The sequence below is a fragment of the Echinops telfairi genome, unplaced genomic scaffold (genome assembly GCF_000313985.2).
Source record: "Echinops telfairi isolate 266 unplaced genomic scaffold, ASM31398v2 ScPeMD7_3533;HRSCAF=4204_0, whole genome shotgun sequence".
Classification (NCBI taxonomy): Eukaryota; Metazoa; Chordata; class Mammalia; order Afrosoricida; family Tenrecidae; genus Echinops; species Echinops telfairi.
The window spans coordinates 99,303,179-99,311,849 of record NW_022107431.1 but is presented as its reverse complement, the minus strand read 5'-3'; the positions used below and the strand labels follow the sequence as shown (position 1 = coordinate 99,311,849).

General features: G+C 41.6%; 1 protein-coding gene across 4 annotated transcripts in view; it reads left to right on the top strand.

Moving 5' to 3' along the window:
• The first annotated feature begins 33 nt into the window (after nt 1–33).
• The window catches only part of MYO6 (myosin VI), a 185,029-nt gene continuing 176,391 nt past the window's right edge, over nt 34–8,671 (top strand). For all 4 annotated transcript variants that reach the window (XM_030886766.2, XM_004696300.4, XM_030886763.2 and 1 more), the window contains exon 1: nt 34–208. The gene's annotated coding sequence lies outside the window, so the exon portion shown is untranslated. The remainder of the gene's footprint in view (nt 209–8,671) is intronic.

Here is an 8,671-nt window from a genome sequence, read left to right as displayed (position 1 = left end):
CGGGGTGCCGGCCGGCGGGCGTAGACGGACCCGGGGATCTGTCCGAGCAGGAAGCGAGCAGGATCCTGGCCACCGCTGTCACCTCCCGCACCCTGTGCCGCCCGTGTCGTCATTCCTCCCTCCTCCTCGTCACCTCTCACCCACGCCCCCAGGTCTCACTGGCGACAGGTAACCCCGGTGCCGCACACCTGCCTCTCCGCCCGCACCGGTAAGTGTCCCGAAGCCCCGACCTCCCGGCTCTTCGCCGGCCAAGCCCTGCGCCGGGGCTGACGGCTCATTTCCCTTTCCCAGGACGCAGGTGGGTGCAGCAGGTGATGGGCGGCACCGGGCGGTGACCGTGACCGGGCGCCGGCGGCAGCTCTCCTTAGTGCCAGTGGTGGCTCACATTTCCCCAGGTGGACAATGAGACTCTCCTTTTACGGGTTTATTATCTCCAGGGTACTTTTGCATTTCTTCTCTGGTCTCAGAGACTGACCACTCAGGTGTCCACCTCTGACTTAGACCCCATGATCGTTTTGTTTTCCCTTTTTGTCAACAAGCAACAGTCAGTGCAGGAAGAATGCGTTTTGTTCTCAAATGTGAGGAGTAGTTTTGTACAGTTTAATCATTTGGAGAGTAGGTTGGGACTCTCCAGAGTTGTATTTTCATTGGATAGATGGCCCCGTACCAAAAGTATGCTTGCTTCTGTCAATGTAAGTGTTAATTTCCCAGACTCCTTAAAATGACCGAAGTCTGAATTTTTTGCCTTAAGTGAGGACTAATTTGTTAATGCGGCTAGTAGAGCTTGTGTGTCAGAAATAGGGTTATACAGTTTCAGAAAACAGACTTTAATCTGGCTAAACATTTTTGGTGGAGAGATGCAGCAAAATCCACTTGCAGCAAAAAAAAAAAAAAATCCACTTGCAGCTTTTAGTTGCAAGTGAGGACCACTGCCCGAATTTAATAAAAGTTTGGTTTCTGGTGGGGCATATTTAGCAATACAGCTAAATATAGTCAGCACTTGAGAGTTTTAAAATCTAGTAGTCTTAAGGCTTAACAGGAAACGTCCTCACACCATAAAATGTGGATCTTGAACTTGAGTTGGTAGTGGGTACAGTACAAAGGTTGGCAGCAAAGCAACATTTCTGTACAAATTAACTGAACTTCATAGATGTCTTGGGTATTGTGGTTTTCCAGTTGGAAATACTTAGTGAAATTAGCATACTGTCTTTTATCATCAATTTTAGAAACACCACAAATGTTACAAAGTGAGTTATGGCCAGAGCTGGAAACAATACAGCCATTCAAAAGTAGCTTATTGACTTTTAAATATCCAGCTTATTTTGAGTATTTTCAGTTGCCCAGGAATCACATCCAGAGTGGTAAATAGAAGTCATTTTGTTGTAGGTAAATTTGCTCTTACATTTGTGTGACCTGTTCACATGCTGTAAGTTACATTTGTGTTTTAAAGAACTAATTTTAGAATGCAGTGACAGTGACAAAGAATAGGTCTTAGATAAAAAGCATAACATGAAATATAAAACTATGTACATGAAATACAAAGCATGGATGCTCTTCATTAGTCCTAGAAACATTAGAAAAATGTAGTGAGCTATTGCAACATTTAAAGCAAATTAATGCAAGGGATTGAAAAGAGTTCATGTATGAGCTTTCAACAGTAGTTAGAGTATAGCCCAGTAGGCTTATCTGAAAGGGATTTTTCCGCCTGTTTATGTTTATGTGATCGAGTTTTAAAATAACAGTGGCCAGGAAATCTGAGAGAGGCTGGAGGCTGTTTTCTCATCCTGTTGTGACTTCTGCCTGGAGTCTGTGGTGTATCATGTAGCCCATTGTTTAGAGGACGGGCTGTATCTGGGTTCCAAGATAGAAAGTTTTATAGGTTTTGACCATGTGGAATTTGAATAAATACTAGTACCCCAAATATTGAAACAAAAACAGGATCAGAAAAATCAATTTTCACTGTTTGTTGATACTTGAAGCCCTCTCTTTGATATGTAAAAATGTCAGTTTCAAAAAGATGTCTTTGACCTTTGCGCAACTTCTGTCCTGTGTATTGAAAATACCATATTTTAAAGGACTGCGAAAAGAACAACACTTTTAATAAATCCCATGCAGTTTAATTGTGATGCCTATCATAAGACAATTCATAATCATTTCTTTTTTTTTTTTTTTCATAATCATTTCTGAGTTGGTTTATTAGTAGTGTAAGAATGTCACTCAATTAGCCAGCTGCCATAAGTGAAACACTAACTGAGCTGGTCGCTCTTGAAAATCATTTTCAAGGTTAATGGTGGTATAGTCTTAACATCGGGGAAATGGAGGCCTGGAGAATTAAGTACTTCTCTCACAGTGCTGTTTACCTGTATTCGTACCTCACTCAAGCTTCTCACCCTGCAGCTTTTGTTCTTTCTCCCAGGCCTGGTTGCCTGGATTTCAGCTCAATTGGTAGATTATTTAACTAAATCTATACAACTGGTATTATGTTAAAGAGTGTAACAAGAAGCTTCGAGAAAGTCCTCGGAGTGGACCTAATTTAAAATTCCGTGTGTGTTTCTTCATTCTCAAGTTCAAAGTCAAAATGTGATCTCATGTTGTTGATAATTTCTGCTTTCGTCCCAGAATGATACATATACATCATTGTGATGGCTTTTACTGATTTATTTATATTTTTGGTTTCATAGTGGACTTTATTGGAAAAAGTTGGTATAAGAAAATATTCAAATTCAAAAAATTTAAATCAGATAGTAAAATTATACCTCGCAGTTATAGTTATCACAAATAAGGTGAAGTATTGCTTAAGCAAACCCTATTCTTTTGCAAGGCCAAGGCAGGAGACATTGCAAGTGATGCTTTTTATTTAATGGTCTTTAGATGAACTAGAATTGGACTGTAATCTAGTAATGGTTTTCATTATAGTTAAAATGAAATGGTCATGGTTATGATACAACTTTGAAGTCTTCCCCAAATCAAATTGTTGTCCATAAATACAATAGCTATATTTTAAATATTATACAATTAGGTATTCCCACGAGGGGGAAATTTGTTTTAAGATTATGATTAAATTGTCACCTCTACTATTAGGACACATCCTTTTTATGGCTCTTGTTTATTTTAGGAATGTCCCTTGAGCTGGGGTAGACAAAGAGGACAAAAATGAGCACATAAGGCTGGTCTCTTGTAACGTATCGAAAGTCACATTTCAGTAATAGAATGAAAGTGGGAAAATGAGCAGAAAAGGGTAGAGGATGAATTGGGTAGCTAGAGTGAGTATGGTCTCATTTGTTGGTTTGAACTATTAGGAATTTTTTACCTCAAAGCACCTATAATGTTGATTGTAAAAACAAGTCCAGAATTTAAAGGCTTTTATTAAAGGATGATCTGTGACATAGCTGTTTTGGCTATTATTGTTATTTTTTTGCTATAGATATTTATGAACTTGTTAGAATGAAGTAAGTTCCTAACTTGTATTTTTGAGGTGTTATTTAATGTGTGGGACCCTTGGGTGGTACACATGATTAATGTGCTTGACTGCTTCCTGTACGCTGGGCAGTTTGGGATCACTGAGTGGTGTCTCTGACAATTTACCCTGAAAAGTTAGCCATTGGACACTCTGGGGAACAGTTCTACTCTGACATGTGTGGATTGCTAATCTCGAAATGCAAGTATTAGATTATATGTTTCTGCTTATGGATTTAAAAAATAAACTTTTCCTTCCTTCCTTCCTTCGTTCCTTCGTTCCTTCCTTCCTTCCTTCCTTCTTTTTTTTTTTTTAAATCGGGAGTAAGGATTGACCCGAAGTTCTCCCCATTAATACTGAAGTAAAACCAGAAGAACAGACGTGGCATCTTTAGAGAGCTTCTGAGTAGTAAATATAGAGGAAATGCAGAGAGCCCGTCTCAGGTGAAACCAAAACACTGGCACACATTCCTTCAGTGCATATTCACACAGGCAGCTCCTCCGTCCCGAGTGTCATACACAAAGGCAGGTGGTGCTGGTGACACCAGTACAGGCATCTTTTGTCTATGATTTCACTTGTTATTTTATTTGAAAGTAACCTCCTGATTAACCTTTAGAAGGCAGTGAATTGTGTGTGCTAGAGATTTTTTGGTTTCTATTATATGTAAATGAGTCTCTTTTCCAACAAATATTTACTGAGGGCATACTCTATTTGAGCTATAATTAAAGGTGTGCACTGGTTCCTCCCTACCTGGCAGACCTTTAGATCTAGGAAACTGGAAGAGTGACTAAGACATAAAATTGGGGGGGGAAATAAATAAAAGAAACCATTCTTTTAAAAATCCAAAGAGGTTATGTCACAAGTGAATATCCTACTTGTATGGAAGTTTTGTTTTCAAAATCATTTTACATACATTTGGTCCTTAAAACAACTTGATGAGTGAGATGGGGCTGAGTGTATTATTACATCTGGAGACTGAAGACAAGAAAAATGATGAAACTTCTTGAAGGGCAGCAGAGTTCAGAATGGACCCTCTGTTTGTTCATCCCAAAGCAGTGACGTCCAGTTCTCCACCCCACTGCGTAGTTCTCTGTCGTCTAGATGTGGTTTGCTGCCGTCACGGTGAGCTCCAACTCATGGACATTGTAGAAGGTGCAGAATCTGGTGTCACTTTGAGAGGATTACGAGTGAAGGGGTGGAGTCTGACCTGTCAATCAAGATATAACCATTGAGGCTTCTGTGTGATACCGGTATGGCCTTCTCCTGAGAATTGTGGGAACTCCTGTATTTTCCTCCTTGGAGGTGGGAGACTTCTCTCTCTCTCCTCACCAAGAGTCTCTCTACTGACAAGACACATGGGGCTATGCTGATGGCAGTGAGAACCCTGGACCTGCAGGAGCCACGTGGAAGCCCCTGCCAGCACCCAGATGCTTATAATGCTCCTGGATCCACAAGACTTCCCATCCACTAGCCTGTGATCTTCCTTCATCCGGCATCATTGCATGTATTTCGTGAGTCTGAAGAGGACTTTATAGATTGGTATTGGACATATGAGCTGATACTGGACTTACGGACTTGATCTGGACTGGGCTGGATGTTTTCTCAATATTCAACTGTTCTTGTCTTTAAAGCTCTTTCTTATACACAGACGAGTGCCTACGGATTTGTTTCTCTAGTCAACACAGACATGATGCCCAGTCTTGTGCCATTTCCACGATCATAGTGTTTTCATGGGCTGTTTTCAGAATTATCACCATTTCTTTCCGGTCTATCTTAGTCTGAAAACTGCCAAAGTAGTTTTCAGACTGCACGGCAACATGCGATCCTCTACTGAAGAGGAGCAGCAGCTGCTGTGAGGTGCTTTGGACAGCAGTTGAACCTGGGTCTCCTGTACCAAGGGCAAGAATTCTACCACTGAGCCCCTATCCCTGACTGACTTTGTCTTACGGCTTTTTTTCACATGGTTTCAGAAATTCTGAAAAACCAGAATCACTCAAGTTATGATGGTTAAAAACTTAAAAATTAAAGAAAGGAAGGTAGGCTATGAGCATGATGCACATTTTCATTAGATTAATGGAGCTGCGTATTATCATTAACCTTTCTAATTGGAGAGTTTTTAAAGAAAAGCCAACAGTTTCTAAAAAGGGGGAATTATAAAGTACTGTTTAATACTGGGCACATTGGCATCGAGTTTGGTGATTAAACCCATCTTTATAAAGAGTAAAGTCCTGAGGTGTGTCAGTGTTGGCTCTTGTACATGTTCATTCATTCAACAAATATTTGAGCGTGTGCTATATAGGTCAGGCACTGTTCTAAGTATTCAAGTCCCTGTGCTGAGTGTCATTTTAGTATTGTTTTGAATGAGCATAATTATAGACTCATCATCGCAGTGTGTCATCAACAGCACTGATCCTGAGGTTGGGAAATAGACTGTTGTCAAAGTGGTACCTGGTGGTACAGTGGTTAAAGTACTTGCCTGTTGACCAAAAGCTTGGCTATTGGAACCCACAGAAGAAAGAGGTGGCAATTTGTTTCTGTCAAGATTCACAGCCTTTAAAAAAAAAAAAAAGATTTATAGCCTTGGTGCCCATGAAGGGCAATTCTTCTCTGTCCTGTAGGTTTGCTATGAGTTGGAATTGACTGGATGGCAGTGGGTTGTTAAAAATTCATTTGCTCTCAAATATGCTTCTTCTGATCTTCAGTGCGCTGGGAACCATTAGGCCATTGAGATGCAGCCCTTCCTAGCATCCTTCTGATGAACACACGCAATCACTGCCATCCGGTTGACTTAGTGACTCTATATGGGGTTTCCAATGCTGTGAACCTTTATGGGACCAGATAGCCTCAACTTTCTCTTGTGGAACAGCTGATGGGTTTGAAACCCTGACCTTGTGGTTAACAGACCAACCTGACAACACCACCAGGGCTTTTTGGATAAATGCTAGTGTGATCTTTTACCATAGTTTCAGGGGAAACATGAGAAAGTTATGGAAACTAAGACCAATACATTGGTGCTACAAAACCAAACACTGCCATCGAGTTGATTCTGACTCTTGGTGATCACATGGTACAGGGTGGAACTGCCCCTGTGGGTTCCTGAGTTTCTGAGACTGTACATCTTTAGGACATTGTACAGCCCTGGCTTTTTCCTGACGAGGGGCTGCGGTAACCACTGAGCGAGTATAATTTTAATAGCAGCCACAGTTGTTTGAGTGCTCACCGTGTGTCAGGTATTGACACCTGAGTATGTTAGTTCAGCTTCAGTGAGGTTGGTATTATGACCCTCATTTTTTTCTTTTATTAATTATTTTAATCATGGGGCTCATACAGCTCTTTTTAAAATACATTCATCCATCCATTGTGTCAAGCATATTTGTACATTTGTTACCATCATCATTTTTAAAACATTTTCTTTCTACTTGAGCTCTTGGTATCAGCTCTTCATTTTCTCCCCCTTCCTCCCTCCCTTCCTCCCGAATCCTTGATAATTTATAAATTATTATTATTTTTTCACATCTTACACTAACCTATGTCTTCCTTCACCCACTTTTCTGTTGTATGACCCTCATTTTACAGATTAGGAAACCGAGGCACAGAGACGTCACATTAACCTAAGATTACAGAGAATATTTGGTGACTCTGGAAGCCAGTTCTGTCTGATGCCAAAGCCCTTAAACTATTTAGCACATAATAGGTACCCACATGGGAGAACAGTCTATCCAAATACAGAATTATAATTTCTACCAGTACGTGATAATCAACTGTGTGGTAGAAGGCCTTGGTGAGGGAGAGATGGGTAAAAAGGGTGAGTGGTGGGAGCTCACTTGGGGATGGATTGGGCTTGCTTCCTAACTGCTCGGTCCGTACTACAGTGGGCCCAGGGCTGCGGTGTTGTGCTTATGCTCCAAGGCTTGCTGTCTTGCTCGTGGGTCCGAGGAATGGCAGGCCTGAAGCGATCCTGGCTTTTTTCCGCATGGCCTTGGTTGCACAGTTTCTCTGGGCTTCATAATGCCTACCTGGGATGGCTCTTGTGAAGACTGGCTTACCTACTAATACATGTGAAGCATGTATCACACTGCCTGGCACATAGTGGGCACGGTTATTGTTATTTTACTTTTGGGTGTGGGCACGGTTATTGTTACTGTGTTGGATTTTTTGGGCATGTTAGAGCATTGGGAGGTTGGCCACTTACAGGTCGCTCTTAATTTTATATGTGTGTCAGAATTACCTGGGCAGCTAGTAAAAAAAAGCATACGTCAGGGCAGAGTGGGTATGATTCAGCCATTGGATTTTAACAAGCTTCCCTGTTTTTTACATGCACAACAAAATTTGATAACCACTAGTTCAAACCTATTTTCTTCCTCTTGTGCTTCCAGAGGGCTTCAACAATAACAACAAAGATTGTTTGCCTTAACTAGGCACTGTATGGTTGAAGGAAGTGAAATATCAGTTACCGGAATCTCTTCCCTGATTTTTCTTTTAAAGCTTATGTGGGATTTATAACATTCCTCTTTGGAAGACAATGCAGAGTTCTATTTCAGACCTAAAATTAACTGTGATGGGTGTTTCAGCTGTTAACCAGCTTCAGTTGGAAGTGAGCTCGTTGTATGTGATTCTTAGCAATTATGTGCATAACAATAATACATACTAATACATGTTTACACAAATCTCAAGACCTTTTAAAACTTCTTAATTGGAGAGGGTCCTGGCAGGAAAGAGATTTTAATCCTTGATGGTCCAAAAGAAGGTACTATTTACAGAGGTTAGGGAGCACCCAGGGACCAGCAGCGGTGAGAAGCGCTGCCTTCTCTGGGGATTACCAGAGCCCAGAGAGCTGGCTTTGTGGAGGAGGGCCTGTGGGAGCTGTGGCTTTGAGGCCTGCCAGGAGGGGAAGTTCCCTGACCTCCCCTCGCTCTGCCTTCGGGTCTTGGCCAGTGACTTCATTGCTAGAATCCGACTGAAGAGGCTGGCTGTGGAGCCGGGCTCTGTTCTCTGAAGGTTTGTCCTCCCAGGATCGGAGCTACCCAGAGAAGGGGTGGGAGTCAAGTAGAGCGGAGCAAGTGGAGACTAACTAGGGCATTAATTAGACCAGTGGGGAATTTGCATCATTTCTTTGGTGCATTTTAGCATTGTAATACATCTGCAAAATACTAGAACTACTTTTCTTATATGAGTATATCTGCTTTTAGGACACGCTTTGTCTCCCCCCCCCCC